This window comes from Triticum urartu, chromosome 1, assembly GCF_003073215.2.
Source record: "Triticum urartu cultivar G1812 chromosome 1, Tu2.1, whole genome shotgun sequence".
Classification (NCBI taxonomy): domain Eukaryota; kingdom Viridiplantae; phylum Streptophyta; class Magnoliopsida; order Poales; family Poaceae; genus Triticum; species Triticum urartu.
The window spans coordinates 423297083-423324029 of record NC_053022.1 but is presented as its reverse complement, the minus strand read 5'-3'; the positions used below and the strand labels follow the sequence as shown (position 1 = coordinate 423324029).

The window sequence follows — 26947 nt, the reverse complement described above, 5'->3', positions numbered from 1 at the left end:
GAGATACGTGATAGATCTTCAGACTGCACACTGTCTTCAGGAGGTGCAGTAGCCAGTGGCTTCGCATGTAAGACCTTTGGTGCAGGAGCAGGCTTTGAAGCTTTACGCTTCTTCAGTTTCTTTGGCTTCGGCGGTGCAGGCGCTTCATCAGATTTAGCGTCATCTGCAGGCTCATCCACAGCTGTCCCTTGAACCATGATATGAGTGATGAGACCTTCTAGGTTGTAGAAGGGCCCAACAAGATTGGGTTCAGCTTCGCGGGTGCCATCGGCACGGGAAGCAGAAGGACCAGGGTTGAAGTCTAGTCCCAATGTCTTTTTGTTTTGCTTAGCCGAGTTCTTGGCAAACTGGAAGTTGCGCTTGAACAGATTGTCGTCACGACACCATAGCAATGACGATGGATCAGCATCTGCAGGCTGTGGTCCACGGACCATGCAGGGATAGAAGCCTTGTTCAATGGCTTCATCTCTGGACCTGGGTTGAAGATTTCTGTATAGGATGTCTCCCCATGGTCGCTTGATGGCATTCTTCTCTGCATATTCCTGGGTCACAAACCTGTACTCATTGCTCAACCCAGTACCTTCGAATCCATTGGATTCGTGTCTTGCGCTGATTGTAATCCTTTTCTGGGTCTGTCTTGTACAGCTCTGAGAGGTCATCATGCAGATCTCTTGATGTTCCCCCTCGACGCTGTCGGCCACCCCCTTGCTGATTTCTCTATAGCCATGAGCTTCAAACTGAATGGTTTCAACACGTTCAAAGGTTTCAAAGGCTTCCGCTTGCTGGTCAAACAGGAACTGGCTTCGGAAGAATTTATATGATGCTGTAAGAATTCTGCAAATGAATGTAGACTATGAGAACCAAGGGATTCTCCCACGGACATGTACCTGTGACAGCATTAAGGTGCGAAGGAAGGGGAAGAGGTCATATGCATTCTCAGAAGATTTTGAAGATAAATCAGTTTAGAAGACATTGACCTGATAGTGCGAAGACATTCACTCATAGATAGAGAGTTGGTTCCAGATTTGTACGAATCCACGAATAAGTACAAGTGAGGAATCTAACTACTTTGTGAAGCATAAGTGAACATACTAGGCATATTATGAGATGCAGTATGAAATAGATCCAACTTGTGTGAACAGAAACTGCTTGTGGTAGAAAGTGATGGATCTATAGAATCAAAGGGGCCGTAAAAGGAAGTTTTATTTACCACACGAAGAACTGCTAGACGGAGTGGGAGAGGAGGCCGAGCAGATCGATCGTCCGTGCCCTAACTTGGCGACGGAGGAGACCTACAGCGACGGCGGAGAAGACGATGTCCGCGGCCGGCGTGAAGACGGCGTCGGTGAGGTCGCGGCAACTAAGCGCTTCGTCGCCGGCGTCGTCGAGAGTGAGCGGTGGCGCTAGGGTTTGTGCGAGAGTGGAAGAAAGGATAATGACTGTGGTGAGGCGTGTATTTATAGAGACAGGGACGACACAGTGTTATTACACAGGTGCCCCTGGCGATTCACATCTGAAGGACACATGGCCATCATGCAACATATCAAAGGTTGTTCCACGTTCCCACGCACGCCTGGATTGTCGGGTGGTCGTTCCCACTTCTCCGGGTTTCAGGTGAAGGAATTAGCATTGAAAACGGACTTAATGTTTGTCTCTGTATCTTCTGCTGACAAGGACGCAAAGAAGATATTCGACAGTTTCAATAGAATGCATATGATTTGGAGAGATAGAGTTTGAGATACAAAACATAGAAAGGTTAGGGTCCGATCACATTCACTTAGTTCAAAAGATTCAACAAGAAGACATAGCTATAAGTGAATGCTGTAGAGGACAGAACACTAGTATATATATATATCTACTCAACATAGTGAAGATAATCATGAAGATAGGTTGAGATTGAAACCAAACCAAATGTGAAGACATACCAAACGTAACGCCATGAGTGAAACACTTCAAACAGAAAAATTTGGTGGTGGCGTTACCCACCGTATAGGAAGTATTAGACCCAGACACGGCGCATAATTATTGTGGCGCTCCAAAGTCAAATTCCACATTAATGTATTCACACTTAGAATGTAAGTCTTCATTGATTGAAGATATACTTTACTTCATGTGTTGCACATCTAAGTCATCAATATGCATAAGTGTTAGGATGTGTGCCTGATCACAGGACATTTGAGGATTCCAAGATATTTAGCTCACACCGTAACTTGCAAAACCTCTTCTCATCCAAGGGCTTGGTGAAGATATCTGCCAATTGCTCTTCAGTGTTGACGTGTATGATATCAATATCTTCCTTCACAACATGATCTCTGAGAAAGTGATGACGAATTTCAATGTGCTTTGTCTTCGAGTGCTAAACTGGATTGTTGGCAATCTTGATGGCGCTTTTGTTGTCGCAGTAGAGTGGCACTTGCTTCAGATGAATGCCATAGTCTTTGAGTGTTTGCTTCATCCATAGAAGCTGAGCGCAGCAAGATCCAGCAGCAATGTATTCAGATTCAGCAGTGGAAAGAGATACACAGTTCTGCTTCTTTGAAGACCAACATACAAGTGATTGTCCCAGAAAATGACATGTGTCTGATGTAGACTTGCGATCCACCTTGTCACCAGCATAATCAGCATCCGAGAATCCAACTAGATCAAACTCTGAGCCCTTTGGATACCATAATCCTAGTGTTGGGGTGTGAGCCAAATATCGAAGAATTCGCTTCACAGCTAAGTGATGCGATTCCTTTGGTGCCGCTTGGAATCGAGCACACATGCAAAAACTAAGCATAATATCTGGCCTAGATGCACATAGATACAGTAAAGAACCAATCGTGGAGCAGTATACCTTTTGATCGAACTCTTTACCATTGTCGTCGAGACCCAGATGATGTTTGGCGGGCATTGGCGTCGTGAAGCCTTTGCAGTCTTGCATCCCAAATTTCTTCAGGCAATCTTTGAGATACTTCTCTTGAGATATGAAGATGCCGTTGCGTTGCTGGCGTATTTGAAGACCAAGGAAGAACTTCAGCTCACCCATCATGGACATCTGATATTGCTCTTGCATCATATATCCAAACTCGTTAGTGTATTTCTGATTGGTGCAGCCCAAGATAATGTCATCCACATATATTTGGCACACAAACAGTTCACCATCATATGTCTTCGTGAAGAGAGTGGGGTCGAGGGAACCAGGTTTGAAGCCTTTGCTCTTCAGGAAGTATTTGAGTGTGTCATACCAAGCCTGAGGGGCTTGTTTGAGGCCATACAGTGCCTTGTTGAGCTTGTACACCATGTCAGGATGTTTTGGATCTTCAAAGCCAGGCGGTTGTGCAACATACACTTCTTCTTCAATCTTGCCATTGAGAAAAGCGCTCTTCACATCCATTTGATACAGAAGAATGTTATGATGATTTGCATAGGCCAGCAGTATGCGTATGGCTTCAAGTCTAGCCACAGGAGCAAATGTTTCATCGAAGTCAATCCCTTCAACTTGAGTGTACCCTTGAGCAACGAGACAAGCTTTATTTCTGACAACTTGACCATGCTCATCTTGCTTGTTGAGATATATCCATTTGGTGCCTATTATATTGTGCTTGCGAGGATCAGGACGCTTAACCAGTTCCCATACATTATTCAGCTCAAACTGTTGAATCTCTTCTTACATAGCTTGAATCCATTCAGGTTCCAAGAAGGCTTCTTCAACTTTCTTGGGTTCAGATATTGAGACAAATGCGAAGTGCCCACAGAAATTTGCTAGCTGTGTTGCCCTTGAACGAGTGAGTGGACCAGGTGCATTGATGCTATCAATTATTCTCTCAATCTGTACTTCATTTGCGACACGAGGATGTACATGGCGAAGATTTTGCTCTTGCTGATCATTGTCATCATTAGAAGGATTGTCTTCAGGCTGAGCATTGTCTTCAGGTTGATCATGTGCGGAGACGATAAGTTCCTCTTCAGGCTGAGTTTCAGAAGGTATGATTTCTCCAGTTCTCATAAGTTTAATTGATTCACTGGATGGAACTTCATCTAGCACATTTGGCAGGTGCTCTCTTTGTGAGCCGTTAGTCTCATCGAACCGCACATCCACTGTTTCAACCACTTTATAATGAAAGAGGTTGAAGACTCTGTAGGAGTGCGAATCCTTTCCATATCCAAGTATAAAACCTTCATGTGCTTTTGGTGCAAATTTTGAAGTGTGATGTGGATCCTTGATCCAGCACCTGGCACCAAATACTCTGAAGTAACTAACATTTGGCTTCTTGCCAGTAAGGAGCTCATAGGATGTCTTGTTGAGAAGCTTGTGAAGATAAACATGGTTGATGATATGGCATGCAGTATCAATGGCTTCAGGCCAGAACTTTCTTGGAGTCTTGTATTCATCAAGCATCGTCCGGGCCATCTCAATAAGTGTTCTGTTCTTGCGTTCCACGACGCCATTCTGCTGTGGTGTGTACGGAGCTGAGAATTCATGTGTAATGCCCAAAGTATCAAGATAAGTGTCTAGACCAGTGTTCTTGAATTCAGTGCCGTTATCACTTCTGATGTGCTTGATCTTGACGCCATAGTTGTTCATGGCTCGATTGGCGAAGCGTCTGAAGACATCCTGCACTTCAGTCTTGTAGAGGATTATATGCACCCAAGTATATCTTGAATAATCATCAACAATGAAAAAGCCATAGAGATAAGTAGTAGTAGTAGTAAGAGTTGAGTAATGAGTGGGACCGAAAAGATCCATGTGGAGCAGTTCGAAGGGTTGAGTCGTTGTCATGATTGTCTTCGAGGGATGCTTGGCCCTCGTCATCTTTCCTTGCAAGGGTGTGGAGGTTCCTCATGCCAGCATGCCCTAGCCTCCGATGCGAGAGCCAGCATTCAGAAGCTTTTGCTAGAAGACATATGGCAAGTTGTGGTCCTGCTGAGAAATCTACCATGTACAAATCATCTTTCCGATACCCTTCAAACACTAGAGACTTGTCAGATTCCATTAGTACAAGGCAACGATATTTTCCGAACATCACAATCATGTTTAAATCGCAAAGCATTGAAATAGACATTAAGTTGAAACCAAGGGATTCAACAAGCATGACTTTATCCATGTGTTTATCCTTTGAGATTGCAACTCTACCTAGACCCAATACCTTGCTTTTACCAGTGTCAGCAAATGTGATGTGACTTTTGTCAGATGGACATAGTGTTGAGTCCATGAGAAGGCTTCGCTTGCCAGTCATGTGATTGGTACACCCACTATCAATAATCCATTCTGAAGCAGCTGGTGTCGTACCCTACAGTGCAGTTAGGGGGATAGGCTTCACGAAGAGAATTGTGAAGCAAAAACATTTGACGAACCAGTGAATTTTGAAATCTTAGATCGAGATTTGGACTGATAGGGCGAGTAGCAAGCGATTCAGGAACAACGTACATAATAAGACCATTTGGGCATTTGATCTTGCGCCCTACAAGATGTTTAAGGTCCCCAGCAATAGCGTCAGACGATTTTGGTTTTCGGCTGGAGACCTTTCCCTGCAAAAGAGAGTTAAGCTTTCTTAGCCACCCACATCTTTAAGGGTGGCTTCGAAGCAATGAGTCTAAGTGCAGCATCTGAGAACTTTGGCTTTGGAGCCCTAGCAAAAAGTCTTGCAGGTGGACAATAGTACTCATAAGAATAAGTAGAATAATTCTTGGTCTTATGAACATGGCGGTTTGATGAAACGCGCTCATATTCACAGGCCTGAGTACGGTTTCCCTGCAAAACATTTGCGTTAGTGCGACTCAGGTGAGTCCTCTGTCTGTATGAAGCCTTTGGACCGTATGAAGCCTATGGTCTGTGGTTTGTCTTCTTCACCTGTGGTGTCATGATGACATTCACAGGAAGATTCTCCAAACACCTTTTCGGCACCCAGACCTTCTTCATAGGCGGTCCATTCCTGCAGTTAGTACCAATATACCTGGCAAACACTTCACCATTCTGATTCTTAAACAGTTTATAGTTTGCATCAAAGGATTCATCAATAACAATGGGATTAGCACAAGTGAAGCCAGATAGAGTGAATGGATCTGCTGAAGGTTCCTTTGCAGCAACCCATGTGGTTTTGGGGTACTGCTCAGGTTTCCAGTAAGAGCCATCAACATTCATTTTCCTTTCAAACCCAACACCCTCTTTCCTTGGGTTTCGGTTCATGATCTGCCTTTTGAGGACATCACATAGTGTCTGATGCCCTTTGAGACTTTTGTACATCCCTGTTTCAAGCAATGTCTTCAACCTAGCATTCTCATCAGCAATAGCAGTGGTATCCTCGACAGAGGGGTTAGTTACCACATCAACAGTTGAAGATATTGCAATAGTAGCAGTAGTAGAACACTCAGCAACAGAAGTAGTGTTGTCACGCTCGATGCATTTAAGACATGGTGGTTCAAATCCTTCCTGAGCGGAACTGATCTGTTCGACGTGAAGTGACTCGTTTTCCTTTTGAAGATCTTCATGAGCCGCTCTCAATTTCTCAAGATCTTGCTTCCTTTGAAGATAATCATAGGAAAGATTTTCATGAGTTGTTGAGAGAGTTTCATGACGACTTTCAAGTTCCTCATACTTAACATGAAGATTTTTTATGTCTTCAATTAAGGACTGAGATCAAGTCATTTCAGCGTCTAATAGATCATCGCTTTTGTCTAACAGTTTTTGAATATGTTCCATAGCTTTCTGTTGTTTAGTTGCAATTTTAGCAAGTATTTTGTAGCTGGATTTTGAACCACAATCAGAGTCATCTTCACTAGATGTTTGATAGTGAGTAGTGCGTGTGTTTACCTTGGCACCGCGTGCCATGAAGCAGTAGGTAGGAGCGGAGTAGTCCTTGTCATTTGCATCGGTGTCGGTGATGAAGTTATTGTCATCAGTGTTGAAGATGGACTTGGCAACGTATGCTGTAGCCAGACTTGCAACGCCAGAATCGGACTCCTCCTCAGACTCCACCTCCGCCTCCTCAGAAGCGGACTCCTCCTCTGAATCCATTTCCTTGCCAACAAACGCATGTGCCTTGCCAGATGAGCTCTTCTTGTGTGATGAAGACTTTGAGGAAGACTTGGAAGAAGACTTTGAGTATTTCTTCTTCTTCTTGTCGTCAGAATCATATTCCTTGCTCTTCTTCTTCTTCTTCTTCTTCTTCTTGTTCTCATTGTCCCACTGCGGACACTCAGAGATGTAGTGGCCAGGTTTCTTGCACTTGTGGCATGTTCTCTTCTTGTAGTCATGAGCAGAAGCTTCATCATTCCTTGAGCTTGATCGTGAAGACTTTCTGAAGCCTTTCTTCTTGGTGAATTTTTGGAACTTCTTCACAAGCATAGCAAGCTCCTTTCCAATGTCTTCAGGATCATCAGAACTGCTGTCAGATTCTTCTTCAGATGAGGAGACAGCTTTTGCCTTCAAGGCATGAGTTCGCCCATAGTTGGGACCGTAGATGTCTCTTTTCTCAGAAAGCTGAAACTCATGTGTGTTGAGCCTCTCAAGTATGTCAGACGGATCGAGTGTCTTGAAATCAGGACGTTCTTGAATCATCAGGGCTAGGGTGTCAAACGAGCTGTCAAGTGATCTCAGGAGTGTCTTGACGACTTCATGCTTGGTGATCTCAGTGGCGCCGAGAGCTTGAAGCTCATTTGTGATGTCAGTGAGTCGATCAAACGTAAGCTGGACGTTCTCATTGTCATTTCTCTTGAAGCGGTTGAAGAGGTTGCGAAGGACACTGATTCTCTGATCTCTCTGGGTTGAGACGCCTTCATTGACCTTGGAGAGCCAGTCCCAGACTAGCTTAGATGTTTCCAAAGCACTCACGCGGCCATACTGTCCTTTGGTCAGATGACCACAGATGATGTTCTTGGCAGTGGAGTCCAGTTGAACGAACTTCTTGACATCAGCAGCGGTGACACCTTCACCAGCCTTGGGAACGCCGTTCTTAATGACATACCATAGGTCGACATCAATGGCTTCAAGATGCATGCGCATCTTATTCTTCCAGTAGGGATATTCAGTTCCATACAAGACGGGGCAAGCAGCGGAGACTTTGATTATCCCTGCAGTCAACATAGATAAAACTCCAGGTGGTTAAACCGAATCACACAGAACAAGGGAGTACCTTGCTTTGATACCAATTAAAAGTGCTAGTGATCGACTAGAGGGGGGTGAATAGGCGATTTTTATGAAAGTCTTCAAAACATGGAAGTTTTGAAGACAAACGATAGAAATAAACCTATTACCATACAGCGGAAGGTAGACTACTTGAGGCAAACCATAGTCAAATATTCAATGAAGTGAAAGCACAATGACTAATAGCAGCTAGGCAGTAAAGATCAGGTAGGAAGATATTGTGAAGCCAATCAGAACAAGCAGTGACTCAGTGAAGACAAAAGATAAAGCAATCATACAATGACTTCACAAGGACCAACAATAAGCAAAGGGAAGGGAAGGATGAAACCAGTGACTCGCTGAAGACAATGATGTGTTGGACCAGTTCCAGTTGCTATGACAACTGTACGTCTGGTTAGGGAGGCTGAGATTTAACTCAGAAGACCTCGTCTTCACCTTATTCCCCTTGAGCTAAGGACACCCAGTCCTCGCCCAATCATTCTAGTAAGTCTTGAAGGTAGACTTCCAAACCTTCACAGACTTCGTTCACCGGCGATCCACAATGAGTCTTGGATGCTCAGAACGCGACGCCTAACCGGCTGGAGGATTCACAGTCCTCAAGTGTAATAAGTCTTCAGATCACACAGACAGGAAGAATTAAGTGATGCCTAACACTCTTTGGCTCTGGGTGTTTAGGGCTTTATCCTCGCAGGGAATTCTCTCTCAAAGGCTTCGAGGTGGGTTGCTCTCAAACGACAAAAGCCGTACTCTAACTCTGAGCAGCCAACCGTTTATGGTTGTAGGGGGTGGGCTATTTATAGCCACTAGGCAACCCGACCCGATTTGTCCGAAATGACCCTGGCTCACTAAGGAACTGACACGTATTCCAACGGTCAGATTTCAAACACACACGACAACTTTACTTGGGCTACCAGCAAAGCTGACTTATCCAACTCTGGACAAGATTTGCTCTCATAGTCTTCACTCGAAGACATAGGATTTTGGTTAAGCATCACTTCAGTCATTCTGACTGGTTCTCTTGGACCCGACTTAACAGTACTCACCCTGTGCAAAACCGAACCGAAAACCAAAAACCGAACCGAAAAAACTAAACCGAACCGAAAATTCAGTTTTTTCAGGTTTTGGTTATGGTTTCAGTTTACAAAATCGAAAACCATACTCAATTCGGTTTTTTCGGTTTGAAACCGATTTTTTTTGGTTAAACCAAACTAAACCGAAAGCCCAGCAACATAAAAAAATTACAAGCCCAGTCGGCCAGCCAAACTGGGCCTTCTCCTTTATTCCTTCAACCTAGCCCAATTGCCCTAGCCCCTAGGGAAACTCACAAGCGACACCCCCAGTGGCCCAGTCCCAGACCCCAGTCCCTGACGCAGAGGAGAGAGACCGAGAGAGGCCAGCCGCGCAGAGCATAATATGGGTGGCGGCGGCGGCGCCCTAGCTTAGCTAGGTCATACTCCGGCCGTCCGGCGCATCCATCCGCCCCCTCCGCGGCTCCACCCCCCAGCAGGCGAAGCTCCGTGCCTCCGTCCATCTCCGCCTTCCGTCCTCCATCGCACACACCGGCGACGCTGACCTCCGCCATCCGTCCTCCGCATCGCCGCTGACCTCCGGCTCCGCCCTCTTTCCTCCACGTTGTTGAGTCGCAGACTCGCTGACCTCCGCGGCTCCGTCCTCCGTCGTGCTCGCCGACGCACGCTTCCACGGAGCAACACGAGCCGTGGACGCCATCATGGTAAGCCCATTCTTTGACCTTTAGTTCGATCTGGTTGGATACTTGTTCAGTAGCATAGCATCTCCCTGATCTCATGATACATACATTAGTTGGTTCAGTTTGGTTGCAGACTTGCAGTAGTAGTGGCTGAGAAAAAAAGCATTTGCTAGTTCGGCTGCAGTAGTAACTAGTAGTGGGCTACTGGCTGAGAAAAACAAGCACTTCCGTTCAGTTGCAGTAGTGTGTGTTTGCTACTGAACAATTATTTCATTACTTTCCACTGTTGGTTCTGTTGTTAGTACTAATCTGAATGGGAACTACCTAACTTATTTCTTCAGGTGTCCGATAGTGTCAATCTTGGTGCTGGTTATGCTGCTAGTCATGGTTCCTCTTCCTTACCTGAAACACAACCTGATGTTACCCTTGACAGTGTTAGCAAGAAAAGGAACAAGAGGTCAAAGGCATGGGCACACTTCACAATTCAGAACGATGATCCAGATCATGCAAACTGCAACTATTGTAGTGCTATATTAGGCTGAAAATCCACATCGGCAGGTACTGCTTCTTTAGTAAACCATTTGAAGATTTGCAAAAAGAATCCTGCCCACATCGGTAGCAATCAGACCGAGCTTACCTACCAAGTTTGCGATGATGGCAATTCTGTGGTTCCTTGGCAATACAATGAGAAAGAAGTTAGAGAAGCATTTGCTCGCATGATAGTGATAGATGAGCTTCCGTTCATATTTGCAGAGAAAGAAGGATTTAGGTTCTTCATGTCTAAAGCTTTCCCTAGGTTCAATGTGCCATCTAGGACCACTATGTATAGAGATATCATTGCTCTTTATGAAACTGAGAAAGCTATGCTTAGAAAGTATTTCATCGATTCACGTCAAACTGTTTGCCTCACCACTGATACATGGACATCAAAAAGACAGCAAAGCTACATGGTTCTTACTGCACATTTCATCGATTCTTCGTGGAACCTTAGGAAAAAAATTATTAGCTTTGTCTTGGTAGATGGACACAAAGGGGACAATATTGGGAAATCGTTAGAAAAATTACTGATTGAGTGGGGCATTGAACGAGTGTGCACTATTACAGTAGATAATGCGAGTTCTAATGACACCTGCTTAGCCTACATGAAGAGATCTTTGACTAATAGGGGCTGCACACATGCAAGAAGTCAATATCTTCACATGAGGTGTGTGGCTCACATTGTTAATCTTGTGGTTCAAGATGGGCTAAAGATAATGTGCCATCCTGTAAACAGAATTCGCCATGCTATCAAGTTTGTTAGAGCCTCCCCAACTAGACTGGATGTATTTAAGAAGTGTGTGCAGCTAAGCAAGGTAGCGAGCAAAGGTTTGATTAATATTGATGTGGCTACTAGATGGAACTCTACATTTTTAATGCTAGACAATGTTGAGAAATTTGAGAGGGCATTTGAGCAATATGCACTTCATGATCCCAACTACAAGACCGAGTTAGAAAAAACTGGTCCAGAACCTAAGCCCGATGCTCTTGACCAACAGGGTCCTCCAACTCAAAGTGATTGGGTATATGTTTGTGAGTTCAAACAATTCCTCCAACACTTCTATGACCTCACGAATAAGGTTTCTGGCACCAAGTATGTTACAGCCAACACCTTCTTGGAAGAGATTGCTGATGTTAACTTTTTGTTGGGTGAATGGAGTGATCATGTGATCTGTGGTGATGATGAAATATTTAAATGCATGGCTCTCAAGATGAAAGCGAAGTATGAGAAGTATTGGGGTGATCCTGAAAAGATGAACAAATATATATTCATTGCCGCCATCCTTGACCCTAGGTATGTGGTTGACTGGCTGTTGTTCTTTTGTCAACTATATGTATGTTGTTCTTAATGTATTTCTAACTTGCCTTGTCTTGTCTTAATTCTTTATGCAAGGACCAAGGAATCTCATTTCTTTAAGGACATGATTGAAGACACCTATGGTTGTATAATAGGTAACAAAATCTTGACTTCTTCACACAACGAATTTGTCTCTCTTTTTGGAGAATACAAAGAATTGTATGGAACCAGTTCTACTAGTGAATTAGCATCACAAGCTCGTGCTAGTGAAAATGCTTCTGAAAATTCTCTTATGAGGTCACGCTACAACAATAAGAGAATGAGATCTTGTGGAGAGGGTAGCACTAGCTCAAATATGAGAACTGGATTAGACAAGTACCTAGCTGAGGATACCAAAGAGTTGACTGCAGAATTTGACCTTCTTGAGTGGTGGAAGTTGAATGCTGCTCGCTTTCCTGTCCTGTCAAAAATGGCTCGTGATATACTAGCAATCCCCATCTCAACGGTTGCTTCTGAATCAGCTTTTAGCACTAGTGGCCGTATTCTTGATGACTTCAGAAGCTCTTTGACACCAGTGACACTCCAAGCGTTGATATGTACGCAAGATTGGTTGCGTAGTAAGCCTATCAATGTTGAACTCGATCTTGCTGAGTTGACCAAACTGGAGGAAGGTACTTAAATGGGTGTGCATTTCAGTTATTTCAATGACCATGCAAAATTTATGTTATTTACTCGATCATGCAATATTTCTGTTACTTTTTGTAGGTGTGGGAGCCCTTCGATTGGACGATAATGGTGTAATATCGATTGATTGATCTTCATGTGTGGAACTGGAGTGGAAACTTGTGCAAGTTGCTGCCTGAAGTGATGAAGTTTGTGTGTGTCATCAGTCATGTGTTGAACCCATTTTGCGCTATGTTGAACTTTGGCTGTGTTGAACTTGCTTGTTCTAGAATTTATTGTACTTGTACTCAGCTTATGCGCCAGAATTTCATATGAACTTGTAATGGAGTTTATTATCTTCATGTTGTTGTTCCAGAATTTCTTCATGTTGTTGTACTGGACATGTACTAAGTGCTTGTACTAGATTGATTTGTGCCTTGTGTTATTGTGCAGTTCTGCTGGTGCTTGACTGCTTGTACTTGTAGTCTTGAGTCTTGACCTTGTACTGGATTGTGCTTGTATGTACTATAAGTGCTTTGTACTGGAACATAAATTGTCTAGAATTTCTTCAAACACGTCACTAGGCTGTGCTTGTACCCCCTACTTGTATTGGACATGTACTAAATTTGTTTCTTCATGTAGCAAAACCATGTGTTGATCAGAAGTTCGCGTCAACTTTGGTTAATTTGGTTATTACCGAAACCGAACCGAAAGCAAACGGTTACAACCGAAACCAAACCGTATCTATGTATAAAACCGTATAAACCGAAGTATAAAAACCATATAAACCGAACCGAATCAAACCGAAAAAACCGAACGCACAGGCTGAAACAGTACGGTGGTTCCTATGACTCAACAAAGAAGAAAAAGAATGACGAAAGAACTAAGTCTTCGCGCTCCATAGTCTTCACGCGATGTCTTCTCATGTCATAGTCTTCAATGTGAATGTCTTCACATACCACCTTTGACTTCAATGTCTTCATACATTTTTAGGGGTCATCTCTGGTAGGAAAACCGAATCAATGAGGGACTTCTACTTGTGTTATCCTGCAATTCTCACAAACACATTAGTCCCTCAACTAGGTTTGTCGTCAATACTGCAAAACCAACTAGGGGTGGCACTAGATGCACTTACACGAGGTCTCTCGGATCGCCACCACAGATGGAACACCACCTCGACGGGACGAGCCCGCCTCCGCCGGCCACCCTCACCGTCACCAAGGACGGCAAGGAAGAACAAGTCTTCAACTACGCCCGATCCCTCTAGTATGCACAACAGCAACAGCTTCAAGGGTATTTGATGGGATCTCTTTCCCGCGATATCCTCGATCAGGTCGCGATGCTACAGACGCCGGCCGAAGTTTGGAGCAGCATCCATGCCATGTTCACCGCCCAGAGCCAAGCCCAGGCCATCAACACCCGCATCGATCTCACCAATCTGAAAAAAGGTAACATGACCATGGCTGACTATCTTGGCAGGATCAAGAGTCTTACTGATGAAGTCGCGTGCACTGCTGCGGCACTCTCCGAACCGGAAATCGTCTCCAAGATCCTCGCCGGTTTGGACATGGAGTACAATCCGGTGGTTTATGCACTTGCCGCTCGTGTGGAACCCATCACCGTCCAGGAGTTGTACAATCAGCTTCTAAGTTTTGATGCCCGCCTCACCCTCCTTCATTGTGGCGATCTTCGGCAGTCGTCTGCTAACTCCGCGTCCCGTGGCCGCGGCCGTGGGCGTGGTCACCAGGGGCAGAGTCGTGGCGGTGGCCGCAAATGCGGTGCTTCTCAGGGCAACGGCGCTCGCTCCGGTGGCACCTACGGCTACACCAACGGGGGCGGCTATAGCAACAACAACAATGGCGGCGGCTTCAACTCCAACAATGGCCGCCGTCCTCCTGTCGCCCGTCCTCGCCCATGCTGCCAGCTCTGCAAGAAGCTTGGCCATTAGGTTCTGGATTGTTGGCATCGCTATGATGAGAACTTTGTCCCTGATGCTCGCCATGTTGCTGCTGCCATATGAGAACAGGGAGGCGACAACACCTGGTATGTTGATTCTGGCGCCACCGACCACGTCACCAATGAACTCGAACAACTAGCTCTTCACGAGAGGTACCAGAGCGCCAATCAGATCCACACTGCAAGCAGAGGAGGTATGGATATTTGTCACATTGGTCAAGCCTCCATTAAATCCCCTAACCTTAAACGTGATCTCGTTCTCAAGGATGTCCTTCATGTTCCACAAGCTGACAAAAATCTTGCATCCATGTCTCGTTTAGCCACCGATAATAATGTCTTCTTTGAAACTCACCCTCATTATTTTTTCATTAAGGATCGAGCAACGAGGGAACTTCTCCATCACAGTAGATGCATTGGGGGTCTCTACCCCATCACGCCCGGAGCACTTAGTCGCCGGCGTCGTCAAGTCTACTCCGCCATCAAACCCTCTCTGGAAAGATGGCATCAACGATTAGGACATCCATCATCGGTCATTGTGAAACAAGTAGTCATCAAAGATAATCTTCCTTTGTCACATAGTTCCATTAGTGAGTCTGTTTGTGAAGCTTGCCAATGTGCCAAGAGCCATCAGCTTCCCTATCCTAAGTCTTCTAGTGTGTCTCATGCTCCTTTAGAGCTTATTTTTAGTGATGTTTGGGGCCATGCCCGTGATTCTTTTGGAAGAAAAAAATACTATGTCAGTTTCATCGATGATTACAACAAGTTCACTTGGATTTATTTGCTTAAATATAAATCTAAAGTTTTCTCTATATTCCAAGAGTTTCAAAAACTTGTTGAACGACAATTTGATCGCAAAATTTTGTCAGTCCAAAGTGACTGGGAAGGGAGTATGAGAAACTCAACTCTTTCTTCTGTAGCATTGGGATTGAGCATCATGTGTCATGCCCTCATGCTCACCAGCAGAATGGCTCTGCTGAGCGCAAACACCGTCACATCGTTGAAGTTGGTCTTTCACTCTTAGCTCATGCCTCTATGCCTCTCAAATATTGGGATGAAGCTTTCATCACTGCCACTTATCTCATCAATAGGCTTCCCAGTAAAGTCATTGGCAACTCCACCCCTTTAGAATGTTTGTACCATCAAAAACTTGACTACAATTATCTCAAAAAATTTGGGTGTGCTTGCTACCCCAATTTGCATCCATACAATCATCATAAGCTCGAATTTCGATCCACTCAGTGTGTTTTCCTTGGTTATAGCAACCTCCATAAAGGGTATAAATGTCTTGAAATATCCACTGGACGCATCTATATTTCACGGGATGTTGTTTTTGATGAGACCCTTTTTCCTTTTGCCAAACTACATCCAAATGCCGGAGCCTTACTTCATGCTAAAATAGCACTTCTTCCTGATCTTATTGCACCTTGCGATCACAGGGGCGAATTAACTAAGCTTGATCATGTGCAAAAATCCCAAGGAAATTCTGATTCAGCTGATATTTGTGCTAATTTGAATCGTCATTTTATGTGTGAAGAAGCAGACAAAAGAGGCACGGAATACGCTGCTGATCCGGCTGACAGCACGCGATCCCAGGAGGATCCGCGCGCCCAGTCTGGTACTGCGGTTGGCGCATGATCCCAGGCGGATTCGCCCATGGGCCTGGACACGCGCGGGGACACGCGCGGGTCGATGGCCGACCGCGCCGACAGGGTGGAGCCCACTGGTCCTGGCGCATCGCCCCGCACCACGCCTCCTCGCCTCGATTCATGCGCCAGCGCATGTGCGGGAGAGGGCAAGTCTCCCACTGCCACATCACCGCGGGCCCCATCATCGGCCGACCGCGGGCGCGTGGCCGGTCCCACCTCAGCACGTGCCCCTGCTGCAGCTGACCAGTCGCCAGGATCCGCCTCGGACCGGGAACTGGCTGATCTGTTCCCTGCATTTGATCAGGAGCTGGCGGGATCCTCTGTGGAAAATGAGGCTTCACTAGGATCTTCTGTACCACCATCCACAACGGCTGTTCCTGTGCATCCTACGTCCTCTCTTCGGCAAACAAGGTCACTGTCAGGTATTGTGAAGGAAAAACAGTACAATGACGACACGGTTAGGTATGACAAACTCAAGCGTGCTTTTCTTACCACCACTGGTGAACCAATTCATTTGCATGATGCTCTTGCTAATAAGGATTGGAAGGAAGCTATGGACAATGAATATGATGCACTTATAAAAAACAAAACTTGGCACTTGGTACCACCGAAACATGGAGACAATATTATTGATTATAAGTGGGTATACAAGATAAAAAGAAAATCTGATGGAAGCATAGACAGGTATAAGGCCAGATTAGTTGCCAAAGGATTTAAACAAAGGTTTGAAATTGATTATGAAGATACCTTTAGTCCTGTTGTTAAATCTGCTACTATTCGACTTGTCTTGTCTATTGCTATTTCCAGAGGTTGGAGTTTAAGACAGCTAGATGTTCAGAATGCGTTTCTTCATGGTGTTCTTGAGGAAGAAGTGTTCATGAGGCAACCACCAGGTTATGAGGATCACATCACACCTCAGTATGTCTGTAAGTTGGATAAAGCATTATATGGCTTGAAACAAGCACCAAGGGCTTGGTATTCCAGGTTGAGCATGCAGTTACAACATCTTGGGTTCATACCATCCAAGGCAGATACATCATTGTTCTTTTCCAGAAAAGGCAGTGTCACTATTTTTGTGCTTGTCTATGTTGATGATATAATGGTTGCTAGTTCAAGTGCAGAAGCTACTACTTGCTTGCTTAAGGATTTAAAGTTAGAGTTTGCTCTCAAAGATTTGGGTGACCTCCATTATTTTCTTGGAATAGAAGTGAAGAAAATTAAAGATGGCATACTTCTCTCACAGGAAAAATACACCACTGATATTCTCAGAAGAGTGGGTTTGGAAAATTGCAAGCCGGTTAGTACACCAATTTCTACCTCAGAAATGCTCACAGTAGAAAGTGGAGATGCTCTTGCACCAACAGATGCAACAAACTATAGAAGTGTTGTAGGTGCTTTGCAATATTTAACTCTTACACATCCTGATATTTCCTACTCAGTGAACAAGGTATGTCAATACTTGCATGCACCTAGAACTACTCATTGGACTGCAGTTAAGAGAATACTACGATATCTTAAGTACTCAGGAGGTCTTGGACTTCAAATTACCAAGTCCCCTTCTCTTCTTGTAACTGCTTATTCAGATGCATACTGGGCAGGATGTGCTGATGATAGAAGATCAACAGGTGATTTTGTTGTATTCTTGGGAACAAATCTTGTGTCATGGAGCGCAAGAAAACAAGTCACTGTCTCAAGATCAAGTACAGAGGCTGAATATAAAGCCTTGGCTAATGCTACAACTGAAGTAATGCGGATTCAGACACTTCTTTATGAGCTTGGTATTAAAGCTCCTCAGGCTATGGGACTATGGTGTGATAACATTGGGGCAACCTATCTCTCAGCCAATCATGTTTTCCATGCACGTACAAAACACATTGAGGTCGATTTTCATTTTGTTAGAGAAAGAGTGGCTCGGAAGCTACTTAAGATCAAGTTCATTCCCATAGGAGATCAGCTTGCAGATGGGTTTACAAAACCACTTACTATGAGAGGATTGGAAAAGTTTACATACAATCTCAACCTTGGCAAAGCTCCTTGAGGTTCAGATTGAGGGGGAGTGTTAGAATAGTTGTATTGAGATAGGACTTTTGTGTTTAAACTTGTAACTCTATTCTATCTCTTCTCCTCTCCCGTAGAAATCTCTATCTCTCTCTCTCTATCTATCTATCTATCTATCTCTCTCTCTCTCTCTCGGTCTCCTGTAACGATCCCATGATCGATCTCTCCCAAAACTTGTACGCCAAGGCTTATGCCCAATATATATCAATGCGGCCCAAGACAAAGGGTTCAACGATTCCAACCTATTTTAAAGGTGCGGGAGGCCGCGACGGGCAAGCACTTCTGGGGGCTCATCGGCTGGGTGGAGGCGCTGCAGCCCAAGCCGGCCGTTGCCAGGGCGTACCTGGGGGGCACCGGCGGCTCCGAGGCGATGGCGTGCATCGTGTCATCGGGGATGGGCTTCCCGGTGGGCGAGGCCGATTTCGGGACGGGTCTGCCGGCGTTGGCGTCATATCACTTCCCGTGGCCTGCTGACACGAGGTACATCATGCCGATGCCGAGCGCACGCGGGGACGGCGATTGGGTTGTGTACGTCCACGCAGTGCCAGAGTTGGTGAAGGTGATGGAGGAAGAGCCATCTGTTTTCAAAGCCCTGGAGAATAGCTATGTGTTCGGATGAAGGAGGGCCATGTAATTGTAATGTTGCTCGATCGACAGCTTCAATTGCTTATCTGGAATTTGTGTGCGTCGGTGGACCGTTTTGCATTTCCAGTGCCATCAACTACATCATTGGCGGCAACTTTACTTTTGAAAATATAAAAACTCCATGCCAAGTATATGCAGTGATGTAACAGAGTCTTCTATATGTGTATAAAGTGGTAAAAATTAATGTGTGAGTGCCATTTGTTTTGGGTCACTAGTTATCTTGCTCCGGTACGATAAAATATGGGTTTCGGACAAAGAGTGTTTGTTAGGCCAAGGTAGCAAGATCATGAATTGGTGTCTTATATATTGCCAAGTGGGCATGGGAGATTTTGTAGGGGTTTGTGGTTACAAATATTATTATTTTCTAAAACAAAGACGCAAGAAGCGTCCAGCTTTAAATTAATAAAGCCAATCAAGATAGCATCCGACATAGTTCCAAATTACAACACCTTAAGTTCATAACAGTACAAATAATAAAGAAAAGAGTCTGGGCATTGGGGCCACTTTAGAGCATGACAATAACCAAAATAGGGCTCCTTGCCCTCAACGGAACTCCAGGACCGAAACAAATACTTAGGGCGGGGACTGCGCACCACATCTCCAAACCAGATTCACCTCCCCCCAAATCGCGTCGGCGCCCTCCTCGCCGCCATGATTGTCCTTCGTCCGCCGTCATGCTGGCCCTACCGCCATGGCCTTGTCCTCGAATAGCGGAGCCCTCACCATGTCGCCGCTCCTCCTCTGGTGCCACTCCCGCTCCCCCCTCCTCCTTGCGCTTCAGCGGCTTCAGTCTCCAAGTATTAAGCGTCTTCCTCCATAGCCTCCTTCTGCAGCATCACTACGGATTTTTTTACGCATCAAAACATAGGTTCGGCGTTCAGTTTTACATATATGTATAATGTTGTCTTGTCAATGGATAGTTAACCAAATCTCATTTAAATCTTAGCATAGAAAATAAATTAATTCATATTCTTCTAGACAATAGCTTGTGCCACTGAAATGTTCTATAGTGTATTTATACGTGTTAGTAAAATTCTTGTTGATTTAGAGTTACAATGCAACATAAGTAGGTTGTCTTGCTTAATTGCAACTAATAGAAAATTCTAGAGTATATGTTTTTGTGGTTATTAGCCAATTACTTGCGCTCATTTAATATAATACCGTTGTGTCACTCTAGAACTATTGGAGCCTATATGCTTTCGATATGTGCGACAAGATGAACAACGATATGGACCATGTGTAAAGATTCACATGTACATGAGGAAGCCTATAGATACTTTTTCTAAATAATCCAGCTAATCAGACTATTTTGATATTTTGGATGTTGACATTAATTGACTTTTCTTATATTAATTATTTCGTAGGCTTTTATTCTACTGGTCACTTATCCATACGGAGTGCTCATTTTTTTCGGAGTGCTTGAAATTTGCAGGGCTAGAAATTAGTGCCAAAATTATGGTGAAACTTTGATTAATTTCTGTTTCGCCATATTTCGGGTACTCGATATTTTCATCTTTTAGCAGAAGTCATGGCCAATTTTTTCGGCAATCCCTACTTTTTAATGTGTATTTATATAGTTTATAAATGATTTCATGAACTATGTGATTTCTATTTCATTTCTAAACATGGATGTAGGCAATGAACCAAGATTGCCCATGGTGTAGCGACAACAGGCTAGGTCACTAGTAGAAAACAGGGCTTTGGTCCAGGTCGGGTCAGCCCATTAGTCCCGGTTCAGTCCAGAACCGGGACCAATGGGGGCATTGATCCCGGTTCGTGAGCCCAGTGGGCCGGCCGAGCCACGTGGGCCATTGGTCCCGGTTCATCTGGACCTTTTGGTCCCGGTTGGTGGGATGAACCAGGACCAATGGGCCTCGCTCCTGGCCCACCACCATTGGTCCCGGTTGGTGGCTTGAACCGGGACCAAAGGCTCCCCTTTAGTCCTGGTTCATATCACCAACCGGGACCAATGAGGTGCCTATATATACCCCTCGCTCGCGAGCAGAGCACCCCAGTGCTCTGTTTTTCTCTGGCCGAGGGGGAGAGGGCTTGGTGGTGCTCTAGCTCACCTCCTATGCACACAAGGTGTTCGATGGAATGCCCGATCCACACTACTTAAGCTTTCTCCTCTCCAAGCTCGACCTCCAAGCTCCATTTTCCATAATATTTGTCTAGGTTTAGCGGTCCGTCACGCCCCGTCCCCGTCTTCACCGCCGTCAATCACCTGCGCCGAGCTCATCGCCGGCACCACCGTGGTGAGCCTCTTGTTCTTATCTTCTTTCTGAAAGGAAAAATATTCTTACTTGTATGTTTACATAGATACTTGTATTATTTTCTTACTTTTATTATTGCATCTTATATAGTGCGATGGTTTTGGTATCCGCCCCCGTCGGCCCTCATCCTATCTATGATTCGGATGTGGTATATATATTATCTTTATAACTATTGGTTCGTTTATTGTTTATGAAAATTATGCCGACCAACATGACATAGATTTTATTTATGTAGGATGTATGTGAATCGGAAATGCCAACCAACCCTATTGTCGAGAGGTTAAATTTAGTTGAAGAAGAAAACAATATGTTGAAGGAAAAAATAAAAAAAATTGAGGAGGAGAAGATGATATTGGAGTTGCATGTTGCGGATGTCGTCGATGATCACAAGATCAAGATGGATGCAATGCGCTTGAAGATTAGAAAGATTAGAAAATATGCCATTCATACCGAGGCTTGGTATCATTATGCCGTTGGATCAATTGTTACCTTGGTTGCGATTATGATCGCATTTGTTTTTGCATTGAAATGTTTTACATAGTTTCAATGTATGATTTAATTAATTAGATGCTCTGGAGAGCTATATGTTGTTAGATGAGAACTATGCATGCACTTTGGTTTTAATGTGATGATGAACTTCTATTAATTTGGACACTTAATTATATATAATGCACGCAGATGAACCGGCAATAGATGTACGGTGACAGACACACCTGCGAGTACATTAAGGGCGTGCATGAGTTTCTCGATGTGGCTGAGGCAAACAAGCAAAATGGTTTTATGTGTTGTCCATGCACTGAATGTGGGAATACGAGGTCTTACTCTAACCGGAAAATCCTTCACTCCCACCTGCTTTACAAGGGTTTCATGCCACACTATAATGTTTGGACGAGGCACGGAGAAATAGTGGTTATGATGGAAGACAGCGAAGAAGAAGAGTACGATGACAACTATGTGCCCCCTGAATACGGTGATGCTGCAACGGGGGGAGCTGGTGAAGATCAAGAGGAACCAGACGATGTGCCCAATGATGCTGCAACGGGTGAAGCTGCTGAAGATCAAGAGGAACCAGACGATGTGCCCGATGATGATGATCTCTGCCGGGTCATTGTCGATGCAAGGACGCAATGCGAAAGTCAAAAGGAGAAGCTGAAGTTCGATCGCATGTTAGAGGATCACAAAAAAGGGTTATACCCCAATTGCGAAGATGGCAACACAAAGCTCGGTACCGTACTGGAATTGCTGCAGTGGAAGGCAGAGAATGCTGTGGCTGACAAAGGATTTGAGAAGCTACTGAAAATATTGAAGAAGAAGCTTCCAAAGGATAACGAATTGCCCGACAGTACATACGCAGCAAAGAAGGTCGTATGCCCTCTAGGATTGGAGGTGGAGAAGATACATGCATGCCCTAATGACTACATCCTCTACCGCGGTGCATACAAGGATCTGAACGCATGCCCGGTATGCGGTGCATTGCGGTATAAGATCAGACGAGATGACCCTGGTGATGTTGAAGGCGAGCCCCCCAGGAAGAGGGTTCATGCGAAGGTGATGTGGTATGCTCCTATAATACCATGGTTGAAACGTCTGTTCAGAAACGAAGAGCATGCCAAGTTGATGCGATGGCACAGTGAGAACCGAAAGAAAGATGGGAAGTTGAGGAGCACCCGCTGACGGGTCGCAGTGGAGAAAAATCAAGAGAAAGTACTGGGATGAGTTTGCAAAGGACCCAAGGAATGTATGGTTTGCTTTAAGCGCGGATGGCATTAATCCTTTCGGGGAGCAGAGCAGCAATCACTGCACCTGGCCCGTGACTCTATGTATGTATAACCTTCCTCCTTGGATGTGCATGAAGCGGAAGTTCATTATGATGCCAGTTCTCATCCAAGGCCCTAAGCAACCCGGCAACGACATTGATGTGTACCTAAGGCCATTAGTTGAAGAACTTTTACAGCTATGGAATGGAAACGGTGTACGTACGTGGGATGAGCACAGACATGAGGAATTTAACCTTAAGGCGTTGTTGTCCATGACCATCAACGATTGGCCCGCTCTCAGTAACCTTTCAGGACACACAAACAATGGATACCACGCATGCACGCACTGTTTAGATGACACTGAAAGTATATACCTGGACAAATGCAGGAAGAATGTGTACCTGGGCCATCGTCGATTTCTTCCGACCAACCATCAATGTCGAAAGAAAGGCAAGCATTTCAAAGGCGAGGCAGATCACCGGAAGAAGCCCGCCATGCGTAACGGTGATCACGTACTTGCTATGGTCAATGATTTACACTACGTAATCTTTGGAAAGGGTCCTGGTGGACTAGCTGTTCCGAATGACGCTGAGGGACACGCACCCATGTGGAAGAAGAAATCTATATTTTGGGACCTACCCTACTGGAAAGACCTAGAGGTCCGCTCTTCAATCGATGTGATGCACGTGACGAAGAACCTTTGCGTGAACCTGCTAGGCTTCTTGGGCGTGTATGGGAAGACAAAAGATACACCTGAGGCACGGGAGGACCTGCAACGTTTGCACGAAAAAGACGGCATGCCTCCGAAGCAGTATAAGGGTCCTGCCAGCTACGCTCTTACGAAAGAAGAGAAAGAAATCTTCTTTGAATGCCTGCTCAGTATGAAGGTCACGACTGGCTTCTCGTCAAATATAAAGGGAATAATAAATATGCCAGAGAAAAAGTTTCAGAACCTAAAGTCTCATGACTGCCACGTGATTATGACGTAACTGCTTCCGGTTGCATTGAGGGGGCTTCTACCGGAAAACGTCCGATTAGCCATTGTGAAGCTATGTGCATTCCTCAATGCAATCTCTCAGAAGATGATCGATCCAGAAATCGTACCAAGGCTAAGGAGTGATGTGGCGCAATGTCTTGTTAGTTTCGAGCTGGTGTTCCCACCATCCTTCTTCAATATCATGACGCACGTCCTAGTTCATCTAGTCGACGATATTGTCATCCTGGGGCCCGTATTTCTACACAATATGTTCCCCTTTGAGAGGTTCATGGGAGTCCTAAAGAAATATGTCCGTAACCGCACTAGGCCAGAAGGAAGCATCTCCATGGGCCATCAAACAGAGGATGTTATCGGGTTTTGTGTTGACTTCATTCCTGGCCTTAAGAAGATAGGTCTCCCTAAATCGCGGTATGAGGGGAGACTGACTGGAAAAGGAACTCTTGGAAGAGACTCAATAATATGCAGGGACGGATATTCTTGGTCTCAAGCACACTACACAGTTCTACAGAACTCTACCTTGGTGACCCCGTATGTCGATGAACACAAGAACAACCTGCGCTCCAAACACTCAGAGGAGCGCGATGACTGGATTACATGTGAACACATCAGGACTTTCAGCAGTTAGTTGGAAACACGTCTCAGAGGTGACAACACTGTTTGTGATGAGTTGTACCTGTTGTCCAGGGGACCATCTTTGACTGTATTGACTTACAAAGGATATGAGATAAATGGGAATACATTTTACACGATCGCCCAAGATCAAAAGAGCTGGAAGCTTCAGCAGTATATCGAAGCAACGCAGCAAGGGACATTCTTTCCAGATAGAGAGAACGACGAGCTCACAATGGCCCTCGGGAATCCTGAGCACCCTGGACGGACACGAGGCACGCCAGGCTCCATTCCGTGGAAGGTTGGGTTTCCGGACGCAGGCGGTTACAAATCCCAGGAGAGGAGGAAAAAATTGCAGCAGACCCAAATGCAGGCGCTGCAAGCAAGGGTACAAGCGATAGAGGAACGAGAAGCAAATCGCAGCAAACGTACTGCCGAAGCTTCCCCCGAAGCTACCCCGCCATCTCAGTGGAGAAGCAGCGTGGCTTCCACCGAGCTGCTTCAGCCGGAGCATGCCTTGACGGCTCCTGCCAGCTATCCCGTGGATGCTATCACGGAGTCTCAAAATTGCCACCTTATGACGCAATGGATGAATTTGAAGGTCAAGGCGGCTGTTGGCTCTGTTTATCCTACTGAACCCGGCGCAACTTTTCACTGCCGGCCGATTCCAGAAGGATATGCTAGGGTGATGGTGGATGAAATAACGGAGGGATTTGAGGACCTCCAGCTTGACCACCCTACCGATGAAGGGGAGACTAGGCTGGGGTCTGCTCTGAAGACTCCATGCCTATGGCGGAAGGAGCTCATCAACCTTCCGAACTGGATGCCTCCGCCTCCTCCTCCTCCTCCTCCGGCAAGTCAGGGCACTCTGCCTCCTCCACCGCCTCCTCCTCCGGCGAGTCAGGGCACTCCGCCTCCTCCACCGCCTCCTCCTCCGGCGAGTCAGGGCACCCCGCCTCCTCCACCGCCTCCTCCTCCGACGAGTGACGATCAGGGCACTCGACCGGCTCCTTCTCCGGAGCGTGGAGGCACTCCGCCTCCTTCTCCGTCTGCGCCGACGTGCCCGAGCAGCCAGCCTCCTCCTTCTCTGCCTCGTTAGCAAGGGCGGAAGAGACCTGCCGCCGCTCCGGCTGCTCCGGCGCGTCGTAGTCCTTCTCCTCCGCCTCGTAAGCAAGTAAAGAAGACAACTGCTCCGTCTGCTCTGCCGGTGTCTAGCAGTACAGTCCAGAGGTGGGAGGAAATACAGATTCGGTCCTTCTCTGAAGACTCCAGAGAAGTTACCATACGAGAGGACCTCGGAGGAGAACGCCGAGATCGCACGAGAAGAAGTGAGGAACTACTTTGAAGGGGTGAAAGCAAAGAAACATCCACCTCCGGAGGAGAAGGTAGATCCGGTGAAAGCGAAGCGCACTCTGGCTGCCCTGACAAAACCACCCAAGTCTCCGCCGAAAGGAAACTATGAGCGCATTATTGGAAAGGAATTTGCCGAAGCGGAGCGGTCGGGGAAGTACTGTCAGTGATCAAAGGCTGAAAGAACGACGAGCTGGGAAACAAATTGCCCAGCTCGGCGAACAAGCGAAGCAATCGTGCCCCCCACTCAAGGTGCCTAGCGACATCGTCGCTAATGATCCGAGGATGGTGCCCAGTTATAGCAATCTTGGCGATTACCTGCCCGACGATGTACATTATGATTTCATGGAGGTGCAAATACAAAGATACGAGTACGGGAAGCCTCTCGTCAAAGATGAAAGATCTCTATCAACGATGATGCGAAGATTGCATGATTGGTACTTGAAAATCTGTAGAGACTCTGGGGGGAGGAGTACTTTGTATGTGAAAGTTAAAAAGGAGCATGACCTCGTTGGAATTGAACTGTTGCTTGTTCCATTTGAGGAGTTCTTTCAGTTTTTCAATCAATTGGCCCTCGATAAAATAACGGTCACCTGCTACTGTATGTAAGTAGTACTACTTCTGTCATTAAGTCTCTCTATATAGCTCAGCTCTTTCATTGCATGTATTTATAATCATCCTCACTATATTATGCAGATTGAAGATCGCCAAATTGAAGAAAAGACAAATCGGTGATATTGGGTTCATTAACACATATCTCATAGATGCAACTTAGGTTAAATTTCATGCCGCAGCTACCGAGGCCAACTTGCTACGATCGTTGGTAATAAATGAAAACAAAGATATAATACTCTTTCCTTACAACTTCAAGTGAGTGTTACTGTCTTGTGCGTATTCGGTTTCCCTTATATATTAGTCAAGGTTATAGTAATGTAATTGATGAGTTATGCATGCGTGTGCACTTACCACTATATTCTCCTAGAGATTAAGCTTGAGCAGGGACTAGTAACCGTCTTAGACTCAAGACGAAAAGATCCCCAGGACTATGCGGACATGACTCAAATGCTCGAGAAGTAAGTTAAATCAATCATTATCCACCATATCAGCAACTTTGTTCATTTCCTGATATATCAAGTAATTGTTTTCTTTGTCTGGCAGGGTTTGGAAAAAATTCTCCAAAAAAGCTCCAGGACTCCCGAAGAAGCTGCAATTTAGACACCCGAAAGTAAGTACTATAGTAGCATGTTCCACGCATCTCCTATTGATTTTGCATTCTTGCTTATCAGTTTGATTGACCTCTATTTCTTGTAAAGTGGTTGTGGCAGG

General features: G+C 45.4%; 1 pseudogene; it reads left to right on the top strand.

Annotated features, from left to right (window-relative positions):
- Positions 1 to 18609, top strand: part of LOC125532891 — a 60722-nt pseudogene extending 42113 nt beyond the window's left edge.
- The last annotated feature ends 8338 nt before the right edge of the window (positions 18610 to 26947 follow it).